This window comes from Rhyacophila brunnea, unplaced genomic scaffold (assembly GCF_057557595.1).
Source record: "Rhyacophila brunnea isolate RB1 unplaced genomic scaffold, BYU_Rbru_1.0 scaffold_11, whole genome shotgun sequence".
NCBI lineage: Eukaryota > Metazoa > Arthropoda > Insecta > Trichoptera > Rhyacophilidae > Rhyacophila > Rhyacophila brunnea.
In genome coordinates, this window is record NW_028232763.1 from 31,191,783 (window position 1) to 31,207,226 (window position 15,444).

General features: G+C 32.5%; 1 protein-coding gene across 1 annotated transcript in view; it reads left to right on the forward strand.

Moving 5' to 3' along the window:
- The window catches only part of LOC147078577 (protein dachsous-like), a 470,273-nt gene that overhangs the window by 381,425 nt on the left and 73,404 nt on the right, over nucleotides 1-15,444 (forward strand). The gene's annotated exons all lie outside the window — the stretch shown is intronic.

The following is a 15,444-nucleotide window of genomic DNA, read 5'->3' on the forward strand; positions in this document are numbered from 1 at the left end:
CTAGCAATTGTCGTAAATACTTCGTTGCTATTTATAATAAAATATCATTCAAATTTTGAAACAAACGGCATTTATGATGAGCCGAAAAATGTTGTGCCTAAGTTAGCTTTCTCCTATAATATTTAATTGTTCAACCTATATTCAATCAATAAATACCACGAAAATAAAGATTTATTGGATATCCGCACCCGTAGTGATTTCAAAATTTTAAACATACAGAAATAAGAAGATAACACCTAAATAATGATGACCGATTATCATCATTGGTATTAGCTTTGATTAATCCCTGCTGCGGCTCGAAGTGCAAATTCCACAGGGTGGGGATGTGCTCCCTGAACTCGAGGGGAATATCGTCGAAAAATAAGTCGCTGAAGTATCTGCTTCTAGGATCCTGGGAGAACTCTGAAATGCAGAAAAACGCTCACCTACTGTTGGATTAAGGTTTCTAAGTTGACATTCCTCTTCGTTATTTGCATTGTGTGCCACACCACTTAACTATGTCGTTGATAAAGCGGTCTCTAAGTCTATATTTTGGACGTTTTGCATATTTATTTACATTTACAACACTGCAAAAGGCCATGGGGTTCAATAACAGTGTAATTAGGAATAGAAGTGAAACAATCACAAACGCTCAGAATTTGATAAATTAACATATCGCAACCTCACTGGGAATTGAAACTTGTAGCCACTGGATTAACGACCAGCGCATTCCGTACTGGACTACGAGGCCCGCCGTATCTTTTGAATACCACTAGGAGGCAAGAGTTATCCAGCGATTTTCTCTTGATATCATGCCCATTTATATAATATAAGGTTTTAGAAGACTATAATATGACTTCGTATTCACACGTTTGTTCTATTATCAAATTAATTATGTACATATATGTTTGGCATTACGGTTTTTGCCCAGTATGCATCAGCCATACCACGCTGATTAGAGTCCCATAGTTGCCTTTATATGACATAATAGGACTATTGATGAAAAAATTATGCATAAATTTGTCTATATAAATAATAAATAACTTAAATAGGACGATTAAAAGAACACTTTTGTAAAATATTTCAAATATGAGTTAGAATAGTTCTGAATTCAGCTGACGATCGTGGATGTTATCTTCTCAAGTGCCGCGTACATAGTGTCTTACGGATAATTTACTAAAATTACAATAATATAATGTAGGTAAGTATGTATAATATTAATATACCTACATATTAAAAACCTTTTGGCTTAGTAAGCAAAGATTTTTGAAACATATTATATAATATAACTGATATACATAGTAAAGAATGTCTTCAACGATTTCCACAATTATTTGGTCACATAACCAAAAGGGAAAACGATAATTTTGGAGACTCATCGCCAGTGTAAAAGTCAAGTGTCTATAGCTGATTAGTCTTAATAAACTAAGATTAGTATTATCGTGTATGTGTATATTACATTACGTCAATCATAATTAATTCATTAATAAGTATAGAAAATCTAGTACTACGCGTGGTGTAATTTTATGAATGAAACAAGATTAGAACAATTTCCTTTTACGATAACATTACACAACAGCTGTTTTTCCTCACTTTCCAATTTAAGAAATGTCTTGGTTTTTTTTTATCTTAATGCGGAAAAAACATCACTGTTGACAGATTTAGTGCAGTGGCTAAAAATACGTTTTCCCACCGCATTAGCTTTGATGCAACTTCATTGCGTTTGCGTACATATTTGGAAATTAAAACCTATTACACTATCGTTCGCTCGAGACATACAGTCGTAAAAGCTTGTTTCTTGGGCACAAATTAATTTTATTACGTTGGTTACTAGTGTTTACTAATACTACCGGTTACAACTGCTAACACACCAAAGATTACTACTTACTATAGTTACTACTATTATTTGTGCTCAAGTGGTCAAATCAAACGAAACACACATAATCTTTAGATGGACTAACATATAAGTATTATGTTCATTAAAACATAATTATATTAAGGTGAAGCCTTTACTCAGCCTTTCTAAAAGATGCACCGGAAAAAATACGAAGCTTCTTGCAATTTGAGATATTTTTGGATAATTTACAATTTCAACTGTATTAATTAATAAATATGTATCTGAAAACATGAAAAAGAAAAATATTTTTTATTTTAAGTCAAAGATAAACTTACAATTGTAAAAAATGTAATAAAATGTGAATTTGTTGAATCGGACCGCATCTAATTATTACATATATTTTATGGTCATATTTATTATTAAAATTTAGTTTATTAAGTTTTCTAAGTATAAGCGGATAATTTTTTAAATACTAGTACTTACAATAACAAAAGACACGTCTATTGTATTAATGTCTCGAGTACAATTTTAGTAAGACATATCCCTTAGCCGGTCAGACTTTTGTTATTACCAATATAATATAAATAATTATAGGCAATAATGCTCGAGTTTTTATTGAATGCGTTAAAATACTATTTGTTTAACTTTTGTTAACAATTAAATAAAACCATGTAACCTAGAATAATTTGCTGTACGTACGACATCACTAAGGTTAAAAATGTCAATCAGTTATTAAAATATAATATTAACTGTGTACCAAACATAAATTAATTTTGCTGAGTTGTGTGAGTCGTTGTATCTATCAGATCGTCAGTCTAGTTTATCCCGGCTTGAAATTCTCGTTTATGCAAATTACAATTACGTTTTTTTTCTGTAAATTTACGAAGATCAGTATTTTTTCATATAGCGAATTAGTTTCTGTAATGTCACGCATATCCTGTTGATAAGAGGTTCAATACTTAAGAAATGGCACATCTCGAGAAGTAAAAAATATATTTAATAAAAACTAATACATCTGGATTAACTGTGCTGTTAAGTTTAGAGATGTCAAAAAAGCTTTTCTACTGTTAGATACAAATCGAAAGTTAAAAATAAGTATGATTATAATGAACAAAATTCATTTTAGCTACTGAATGAGATTATTTTCAACTGTATCATAATTGTTGATCATCGAACTGATGAAATAGGGATCCAAGTTTATGTTATATCACGGTTTGACTAGGCTGCTACAATTAGTTCAAAATTAGTAATTAATGATTTGATCTTATTAGAATACTTTATTGGATTCATTTATTAGACAATTGTATGAACAGGTATTTAACATACCGATGGCCTAATGTTTATATCCCTTAAATAGTAAGTGACTATTTACAAATCGTCACTGTAGGATTGGTTTGTCGAATAGACCAAATGTCAAAAGTTCAGGAGAAGAAAAACAAATTTGATTATCCCATATTTAAATATATGAAGGTATTTAAATTGTCGTTTTAACAGCATATGAATGCTGTTTTCATTACAAAGCAATTTAAAGAAAAGGATGGTTCTGGTCCATTAGATACAAAAAAGTCATTCTGCATTAAAAGGTCGATTTCGACAAAAACGGATATTCGACGAATCAATCCTATAGCGACGAAATTGTGCAGGAAGCTAAAAAAACTTAATATTTAATATCCCTTATCTGACTGTTAATAGCACACACATGTTGTAACTACATAGCATGCCAATAACCCGTAACGTAAAAAGTGGTAAAGCACATAACATGTAATATAATGATAAATAATGATAAAATGTGATATATTTATATAAAGATAAACATCCAAATTTGTTATATTACTTACTGTTTTATCTTTTAAATAATTATAAAGTGACATTTTGAAGTTGAATTCAACACACGTCATGCAATACGCTTGACAGCTTAGAGGTAAGATACGGGCTATTACAAGTTTATTCCTGCAATGTTCAGATACGGGAAATTACTAAAATGGCTGTATCATTTTTTGTTAAAAAAACTACAGATTTTTAAGGAATTTCGCAGTCGTTGGGCAGCATTTTTGTTGTTTTTAGTACGTCAAAAAGTCATTTTTGTCATATAGGTCAGACACGGGGTTAAAACGGCGCCAATTTCAGATCAAACAAAAATCAGATCAGCTCTGCTTTCGTCAATTATTAATCAAGGTTACAATAATCTATCGGTTCACACGTCTTATTGTAGTATTATTACGATGGTAACAATATGTAATAAAGTTTGTATGTGAACTTGTTCTTATTGTGTTGATGGAGTCGATCGCTCTTTGGTCGGTGCGACTTGTCACCACGATCAACGCCCGTCGCCCAAGAGTAACAAATGTCCCCGACGCGATCTCACGTCAAATTCGGACACGCCTGTCGTTGCGAGCGCCGAGAGTTTGTTTTGGACTTTCGTCTCGATATTCATTTAATTAGACGCGGAGCATTTGAAGTAAGGAAGTAATGACAGAGATCTGGTGTGTTAGATAACGCCGGACGGTGATGCGCTTACGTTAACGGTATCCACACTATGGCCGCGGCGTGTCGGCGAACTGGTTTCTCGCTTATTTATCAATCGCCGTTCGATAACCGAGCATTCGTGGCTATACAATCAAAACCTATTAAACCACAGTTTTGAGTAAATTATATTAAATTAAAACACCATCTCGAACGACAAACTCTTATTGTAAAATTTGTCTAATTTTCGCATTTTATGTTATCAGTGGGACTCTTTGGAGGACGCCTTCACCCGAAGAGGGGTTCTTACAAACCAACAAATTAATTACATATCACTGTTTAATTTATAAACATTATCTAATAGTATTATATACAAAATAAAAAATCATAGTATATATATATGTATATATTACACAAAAATATAAAAAAAATAATAAAAATTAATATTATATAAACTAAAAAATAAGTAGATAATACAATCATAGATAGATATATATATACATAACAGATATATTCATAGGTTATATATATATATTATATATTCATACTCTCACAAGACCCGAAAGACCTCCAAGGTAGAATGCAAGAACTCGCGGATGTCAGTCAAACAGTCGGTCTAAAGATAAATGTCTCAAAGACAAAAGTGATGAGGAACTATTTTTCGGACCCTGCGATTATCTGTATTTCTGGCACCCAACTCGAGCAAGTCAGCAGCTACGTCTATCTCGGACAGCAGGTGTCTATAGACGGAAGCATGCACGATGAAATTGCTCGAAGAACAAAGCTGGGATGGAGTGCTTTCGGACGTCTGAATATTATCTTCAAGAGTGACCTACCATTATGTCTTAAGCGTAGGGTGTTCAACCAATGTGTGCTACCCGTGCTCACGTATGGCTGCGAGACGTGGACCCTCAACACGAGAGATGTCCAAAGGCTAAGAGTCACACAGCGAGGCATGGAGAGGTGCATGTTGGGCATCACGCGAAAGGACCGTAAGAGGAACGAATGGGTTAGGAAGCAGACAAGAGTACGCGATGTAATAGACGTTGCCAAACAGCTGAAATGGATATGGGCGGGGCACATTGCTCGCCGAAAGGACGGCCGCTGGACAAATGCTGTCATCCAGTGGTACCCAAGGGGTACGAAACGGCCACAGGGTCGCCCTAAAAGCCGCTGGATTGACGAACTGGTAAAGTTCGGCGGAAATACGTGGCAGCGAACGACACAGGACCGAGAGAGTTGGAGAAAGCTTGGGGAGGCCTTCATCCAGCAGTGGATTGACCCCAGCTGATGATGATGATGATGATATATTCATTAGATATAGTCAATTAACTGTCATTTACTTTTGTTTGTAAGAAATAAAAAGGCTTTTTTTATTTATTTTATGTTATCAGTTATCTTTTTAATCTTGAGAATGGAGAACGGGCGTTGATAATAGCTTGTATTCACCAATACACAGTCGTATCAAGTAACGTTTTTTGACTAATTCTAAATTTATTATTTGGGGTATTGAAATTGACAACTGTTTTGGGTTACAAAATCATCCTCAAAAATATCATATTTTATACATTGGAATACCACCAAGTTAATTCCAATACCCATGTTTGGAGACCCTGCCCGACCCTAATAAGATCATAATATGGGCCTCCACGAATAACTTACGACGCATTCCTGTACAAGGTTTGTTAATACTTCCACATTAATTATCCATATTCTTATTGTTCAAGGGGACATTTATTTTTAATGGATCAAAAGGTGACAAAATTAAATCATTCAGTAATATACTTAATGATTTGCCTTTGGCAAAGTCTAAAAATATCTAGTTTGAGTAAATATGATTGACTTTTTGAGGAAAAAATATAACATATTTTTACTAAAAATTCTTCTGTATCTATCGTTATGTTTGTAAAAAAGAGTTACTTTTATCACATGTCATAATACCTATTTACATGATATGTATGAGTTATTCATTAAGATGAGACTAATATTCAGTTCAATTTAGTTAAAAAAATAAAGTAACTCTATTTTGAAGAAAAGTTGACTTAACAATTTGTGAAAAAAATGTAATTTATTGTGTTGTGATTATATGACGTCGCATAACTTCTTGTCAGAAAAGTTTACGGTCAAATCGCCTCTTTAATGTTAACTTCACGAGCTTAATACCATTTCAAGCATCTCATATAGTACACATTTGCCATATATCTGCTCGTAATGCGGTATTTAGCGTGTACCCAGAACTTAAAATTGACAGCTTGGATGTGAAAGTTTCTGATAATAAGTTATATCGACAACCTCCCTCTTCGCTGATCTGTACTTCTCTGCGAGATTATGAGATGTATTTAATTGAAATTTTCTACCGATATGAAAATCATGATAACATAGTTATTAACTTGCACATTGATTAAATATAAACAAATTGACATCTAATGGTAACTGGGTTCTTACTATCTTCTGACATTTATAATACCTACTTCAAATATCTACACAACTTAAGTTGTTGTGCTGGGGTCCTGTAATTGTTTAATTAAATCGTCCTGTCTTGAGATTTCTCCATTTAATCGTTCAGGACTTTTTCATTTATTTTCTCAATTCAATATTGTATTTTTTTATAATGTAGTAACGTGCAGAAACGAAGTGTCTCGTGGAAGAATTGAGACCCAAAAAAATATTCCACACATTAACAATCAAACTCACAGAACTGAAAACGATGGAAAAATATGGCATTCATATAAATGAAAGGTACACACTAATACATTAATGACAACCTTTTTAGGTACGAAATCGCTGAAATTTAAAAAGCTAAAATTGGGTCTTCTTGTCATGCCATTCCCTGGAAAGATCGGCGACCATCACTTGTACCCATCACGGAAGTTCTTAACCCACGGCAGTAAAATTGGGTAATGAAATACTACAGAAAAAAATTTGTTTAAAAAGTGACTAATTTATGATACAACTATGGATATTGGTGGTATGGTATTGAATATACTCTTTTCAATATTCGAAATTGTTCGTTTTCAATAATAATTATCACGTGAAATAAACGTATATTTTACGAAAGCGAGTGTGAAATCGCTATTTAATGTGATAATTGTCCGCTAGATGGTGTCATTGATTGTCATACAAAATGTATTCTTGATTATCCAATTATAATATCATATTAGATAATCATATCTAAATATATTATATCTAAACTATATTATAGTTATTGGTCTTGATTTAATTAATCATTAATCAGTCTGCCTGAAAAGTCGCTGTAGGTCGCTTAGCAGATAAAATGACAATGGGCTTACATGTCGCTCGGGCAACCGCTGGATAAATTTTGTCATCCAGTAGTAACCAAGGGGCAATAAAGGGATGTGGCAGCGAAGAACTAGGGACCAAGAAGAGTATAAGGAGGTAAGGGAAACATTAATACTGCAGTGTATTGACCCCAACTGATGATAAAAACATGTTATAAAAAAACGAATTAATCTTCATTTAAAAGATCATAAATAAAAGTTTACATCTGCCATCTTTCTAGGTCTCAAATTGTTTCTAATGCTACCAATTCAACTAACCATACTCACTTAAAAAGCGTCGAGTATAGTACAAAAATCTCATATGATTCCTTCTAGTTATAGTTATTTGATTATGTTGGTTTATAGATGATTGTACCATTACTGAGTAGTTGGTTTCTTCCGGGATGGCTATCTACTTATAATCATCGATATGATTTAATGTCCACGCTACGTCCGATCAATATTGATCTGATATAAAAAAAACTCGCTAGTTGTATCGATCTAATGTAATATAATAACAGTACGAAGGCTGTATCGTACCGTTTCTTTTAACTTATGGTATTTGTATAGTTATTACGTAGCTTTTAATTAAAATACGTATACTTCATTTTATAAACAGAAATGTTCAATCACTTCGATGTTTACTTCTTGGGAAGCTAAGTTATATTACTGATGAACATATCTACAGTATTAAGTCAATTAAAAAGTTAGTGAAATTTACGCTAAAGTTCACTAACTGTTCATGAAAAACTAAAATTTAGTAACACAACACGTTCACAGATCCAAACTGTTATGCAGACTAGAGTGCTGAAAATCAGTTTAATCATAAAATTTGAATATTTCGATAATTTCAATAAGGAAACAATTCAAAATTTCAAGGCTTTGAGTTAATAATGCAATTTAACGTAGAAGGGTCTTTTCTTTATAATTCAACAATTTAAAAAGTGTCAAATTTCTTCAATGTGTCATAAAATCGAAAAACCCTATCTGAGATTAATCATTAATTCAGTTATATACTGGAATTTCTAGATTAAGTCCTTATTAAACTGTAAATTTTTATTGTGTATTGCTAAATTCCACTAAATTGAATATAAAAAAACATACATTTACCTCAAAAAGGCTTTAAAATTATAATGAGAATTTCTGCAAAAAAATCAAATATTTATCATGGAACAAGGTTCTTTTGAGTTGTTTCCCGTATCGATTTGTTGAAACACAAGAAGTGTAATTATTTTTATCTCTTCTAAGCCTTATATTAATTAACAAAGATCTAAACCATTTGATTATAGAAAAACAAGGATAAGTAATCAGATAGAAAAGATTGCTTGAAACGATTATATTTATCTATTCACCAAGTGTTACTGACAAATCATAAAATATCTTAACCTGTAATAGTTAGGTTCTGTGAGATTACGTGGAAATACACGTAACTGAGGGAAATGGAATCAGCTTGAAGATATATTTATCAAAGCTAATAATTACAGTTATATCCTATTTTTAAGCGCATTTTCTCTAACATATTAAGGGTCGAAATCTACAAGAAACGATCATCCAATACAAAAAATCTTACATAAAATAATATTTAGGTTCTATGAAAGTATTTGGTAATGCACGTAACTGAGGGGAAAGGAATCAGCTTGAAGATACATTTATCAAGGCTAATAATTACAGTAATATCCTATTTTTAAGCGCAATTTCTCTAACATATTAAGGGTTGAAATCTACAAGAAACGATCATCCAATACTACTGACAAAGTATAAAAAATCTTACATAATGTAATATTTAGGTTATATGAGAGTATGTGGTAATGCACGTAACTGAGGGGAATGGAATCAGCTTGAAGATACATTTATCAAGGCTAATAATTACAGTAATATCCTATTTTAAGCGCAATTTCTCTAACATATTAAAGGTTGAAATCTACAAGAAACGATCATCCAATACTACTGACAAAGTATAAAAAATCTTACATGATGTAATAGTTAGGTTCTATGAAAGTATGTAGTAATGCACGTAACTGAGGGGAATGGAATCGGCTTGAAGAGATATTTTTCAAGGCTAATAATTACAGTAATATTTTATTTTAAGCGCAATTTCTCTTACACACTAAGGGTTGAAATCTACAACGACAGTTATACTTATATTCGATATTGTATACTTCTTTACTATCTTACAATGATAATTATTAGAGTCTTAACGGTGTAGTCTCGATTAGAATTAAAAGAAGATATACTAGAACTAGAATATATGGTTTATATGTTAGATATCTACCTGAATAAAATATTTTTTTTTTGTAACACCTATGTTACTTGACTGTGGCGAATCCATAAAATAGCAGGCGAGAATATCTCGACAGCTGAAAGGCCACTCGCGAGATAGGAGAGAAGGCAAGGTGGCTAACTGACATTCGCCAGCTAAATGTACTTTGAACTGCTCGTAGCTGTGTTGTTTTGTGTGTCACCGCACTTTCGCGGTAATTTATTACGCGCCCGACTTACACGCTGCACTGCCTCCCGAAGCGACCCGCTTTAATCTTTTACACGAATAGATCGTTTACTATTTGGTTTTGTGTTTCAATATTTCATGATACTCATTACTTTCGCTTCCCAATGAATGATAGCATGTGTAGAACTGTAACATTGTTGAAATAAAACTTCTTTTACAATACAATATCCACAGTAATAACTTAAATATTAAGGCTATAACTTCTGCTGGGGCACGGTCTAAAACGATCGTGACTACGCGACGCGAAGATTGTGCAAATGATGCGTGCAGAATAAAACATAATTTGTCATAAAAAGTCAACATGCGTCCATTTAATGTTATGTTTATTGTTATATTACTAATAATAATAATGTATTCATTGACATGTTTTCTTTTTCAAGTAAATGGGTAACGTTTTTTAGTCATCTTTACATGATTTAAGAATTAATTCCCCCGTTGCCATCACAAAACAAATTGACATGTTTACAGCTCTACTTTCGCTCTCCGATTGCCAGCCAGTCCGAAATTTCGTCGCACCTATAGTTGAAAATTATTTGCCGTTTCACTGAAGTACCGTCTTAATAAAACTGAACAAAATATGGAGTACGTATTCTTAACATTGTTAAAAACATCTTGTTAACGTAAAAATATCCTGAGTATTATTAAATAATTATCTGATGTACTGGTAAATATCAGAAACGTGTGGTGACTTTTGATTGTTTGAATGCTGTTGAATGAAAAATATTATTTACTCTGTTATTTATCACTATAGAACAAAATAGACGAATCATAGTTTAGTCAAATTAACCATAAAATTGTACAATAAATACACAATGTTATTGCATAGTAGTATCGATTATAATAATATGATAATACCTCGTTTACACGTGCATGGATGTACTATGCACAGTAAGAAAATGTATGGGGAAACATGTATTATCCTGCAGTTGGCAAGATTGCGTGCATAAATCAAACAATATTAGAAGATTCCGAATTTCCAATGCGACAGTAAGATTATTTTCGATCTGTGCCTGCGCAGTAAAGCGATCGTAGCGAACCTGCCGGCAAAAAATCGAACTACTCATTTTGAGCTCCGATTTTCAATACGAACTGTCAGATAGTAGTATAAAATGACAACATCGCGCCTCGCTTACTCTTGAATAATGAAATTGGAGAGACAGTCAGCACTTTTACGTGTAAACAGTTATTGTCATGACAGTTTAAAATAAGCAGGCGCCATAATGCTCCGAATTTATAACATCTATGGACTGCTGCACAAAACTGCTGCCTACCTAAATAAATTTAGTAAATCTTAAATTTTAATTTAATTAATTGAATGTCTTATATATATTAGAAAAACCTAGGAAACAATTAATCTTGTTACATCCAATGCAGTGCTATCGAGTATACATTTAACTATTTAAATTAATGTAATATTATACTAACTTTAATTCTTAGAGGGCATCATTATCAGGGAATTAGCAGAAGATTTTTTCAATTCATTATTAAAGCCTTATAAATTTAAATAAAACTACGAGTTTTCGTCATTTATATTATTTACATAAAGAAACAGCTTTCCAAAATAGGCTAAAAGTTCTTTTATCAGGTGTGAAAAAGTGATGAGCTTAGAAAAGCTCATTTCTATCGGAAGCATTGATGTATAATGTGGAAGAAGGAAGTTCTCTACTTGATGACGACTAGGTAAACGTTTCTACTAGCCATTCCATTGTCAGTGATCTTTTAGGTCGAGTCCGGAAACTTGTACGTATGGAGTTTGCCGTATCACACTTCACCGTGAAATCTTGTATCGTAAATATATGGCCGAATATTAAAGACCGCCCAACCTCTTTGGGTCGTATAGTACTGACATAAAATTCATGTCTAAATAAAGCACGGTTCTTGTCGGTTTTCACTTTACAGGAAGCCAGCAGCAAACAAATTTTGAAAATAGCCGATAAACTGGATTATTTTTTAGGTTAGGTTAGGTTTTCATTCTTGAATTCATGAATTTTGCCAAAATCAGCCATGAAAATTGAATTAATGTTCATATTGAATCTAATAAAATTGGAGACCGTATAGTAAACAGTCATCTCTTTCCGATAAGAAAGCTCACGGCGAACTTGTGCCACGGTGAAATGTTTTACATACAATTTACATGTAACCCTTCTAGGTACATAGTTACGCTGACGATGTTACTCTTTAAGAAAAGATTTCATTCTTTCGCTATAAATAATATCAATATTTTTTTCCTCTCTTTCTTGCATGACATGCATAAAGCTTTACTAACAAGAAACAACTATTTGTTTTCACTTTACAAAATAACATCGTGACACTCACACGAATATGCGGTTGAAATACACCTGTCTACTAGATTCCTTTTTCTCCAATCTTCTACTACGAAACAGCACTAGCAAACATTATTTATATATGGTTGCAACTTCAATATAAATCGCTCTAATTCTTCTTGTCAAACCGACCAACGCGAGAGAGCAAGTCTCGGTGTTGTCACATAGAAGCGAAACCATTTTATTTTCCCACTGAAAACAAGCCACAGTAGTAATTCACTATTTTCCCCAACTTGTCGGATAATTGCACAAGTTTTGCGTGATAAATGAAATAGCGAAATCCCCGTATGGAATTTTCTATTATTATCTATCCGCGCATAACGGACCATAGCGTGCCGTGTCAGATTTTACTTTTACAAAAAACCTTGTCGTGATTTTGCCGGTACATGCCGATATTAAAATAATGATAATATTATTAAGCATGTGAAATTTATTGTTGTTTACTGTAAATGTAATTATTTCCTCAGACAAGATTTCTTTACTGCTACTTTGCCTGAAAAATACTTAAACGTCCTCAACCGTTTAAACACAAAACTAAGTATGTCGGCGACTTTATTAACAGTATGATACCTATGTATTATTGAGATAGTAAGAAATGCATTTCTCTAACTGAGACGTCTTTTTAGCAATATACACCTTAACCTAGATCTGAGACTTCGTATGGTTTGTTGTTATTTTCTCTCAATCATTTCCCAATGTATGAACGTATGGACGCTAAACATTACGGAGAGTCTGGGCTTTCTTTTTTGGGGAAAGGACCGAGAAGTTTTGCGTAGTATCAAAACCAGAAAACTACATTACAATGGTATACGCATATAGAGGACGAAGCCGCATTTCGTGCTCTAAGATTAAAAACGTCCGTAATTGGCACGAGCTTCATTGAACTATTCCAAGTAGGTAGCTGATGATAGAGCAAAGATCGCCCTGATGGTATCAAACTTCCGTTAGGGTATGTGTACTATAAAACGAAATATAATTTGAGCCATAATAAAATTATCAACCTAGAATGTTTAAATCAATCCAATGCGGGCTTCTAATGGAGCTGATTTTATTACTCTTGATGTTTTTTACATTGCGTTGATACAGTGACCTCTAGTTTTCTATATTTTTAAAGTTTTGGCTTTCTACCTTACATTATATGATGGCTGAATTTGTCCAACGATTGTCTCTTTTACTTTCTATATACCCTACCACTATAAAAGATATCAACTACAATCCAAACTTATTCTCACGCAAATCAATATATTGATATTTGAAGTAATCTGGCTGTACATAGCAATTGATTCATGTGACAAATTTCAGGTTATCATCACTAACGGCTAAAGTTTCCACACTTGCGTTTAGATTGCAGAAGAGATGTTTCATTTTTTCACTAGTATTTCTTGCACCTTCATATGCACACATTATTTCAGAGTGCCGTTAAAATATTAACTTAACTAAATTAACTAATTAAATTAAAATAACTAAAACTTAACTTAAATATTAACTAAAGGTTTTCAATGACGGTAATAATGTTATACCCCGTTTAGAGGTGCATGAATTTACTGCTTACATTGGGTATTATCGCGTACAGAACAAAAAAAAATGCACATGTAAACACGTATTATCGTGCAAATCGCAAGATTGCATGTATGGATCAAAAAAAGTTCAGCAGCTTTTGAATTTTCACGCGACAATTTGACTGTGCGATATCACCGCCTGTACAGTAAAACGTTAGTGCCAAACCTGCCGATAAAAAAATTAACCACACCACTCATTTTGAGGTTAACCAATTTTCACGACATATCAAATAGTACCATACAATGATAACATCGCGCCTTGCTTACGCTTGAAGATGAGATTGGCGAGACAGTCAGCACGTTTACGTCTAAACAGTTATTATCGCGACAGTTTAAAATGCATACTATTGGTCGAAGTAAATCCATGCACCTGTACAGGCTATATTATGGATGTATTATCAGTAAGTTGTTGAGTGACATATTTAATACAGTAAAACTTCATATCACTAAGTATAATAAAAATAAAATGATATTAATTATTGCAGAATTTAATTTCAAATTAAAATTAATGAATTAAGCAGTGGCAAGTACATTAAATGCTAAAAGGTTTGTTTCAGAATCTTTCAACAATAAATACTTACCTACTATATCATCATAGTGAAGGAAATATCCTCTTTTTATGCATATACCGTATTACATGATATAAAATCTTCATAAATTTATCTTTTTCCTATCAGCTATGGCAAATGGTTGGCATCAAATATATAATATAATTATACGAATGACTCTTGTATGGGTATTTGTGAAATAAGCTAGCGGACAGGTTGCTTATTGAATAATTAGGTATCTAGTACTAGTAAAGACAGGGGTAAACATCGTTTGATGGAAATTCGGTGAGTTTATACATAATATGTCGTCACCCTATTTCCATATTTTGACTTAATTTTCTTGATATTTATATACTATAATCTTTCTCAAAAACGTTTTATATCATTTCTTGTAAGAGCATTCATTTTATAAAATACGATAGACATTAATTATTAAACTGCGTAAAATATTTTATAAAAGTTAAGTGTAGCTGTCATCGGATTCCTGTAATCCAGAACTCAATTATAATATTATTTTTTAATTAATATTCATTTTCACGTAGAATGAGTCAGAACCTATATAAAATATGACTTCGTAATATTATGATATAGCGGATCCGCAATTTTTTGCAAAATTATTTCAACATATTATTTCACAGTGCACCGGTCAAAATAGCGGGTCATAATTGATATGAAATGTCACTCGGTTATAAGTTCCCGTTAAAAACACATCGCACCGAATTGTCATTATATTTATTATTTATATCGATTGTACCCTTGTAATTATTATTAAAACAGTAAATAAACTCTCGCCTCCTCTATCAACACGAACAACTACTACCGTATTTCATCTACAACACATATCCACCGCCGAAGTGGAATACTTACATAATAAGCTTTAAAAAATGGACGTTGGATGAAAATTGAATGGCGTGTATCATATTATATTACCTATTTTTCTATTTTTCGTA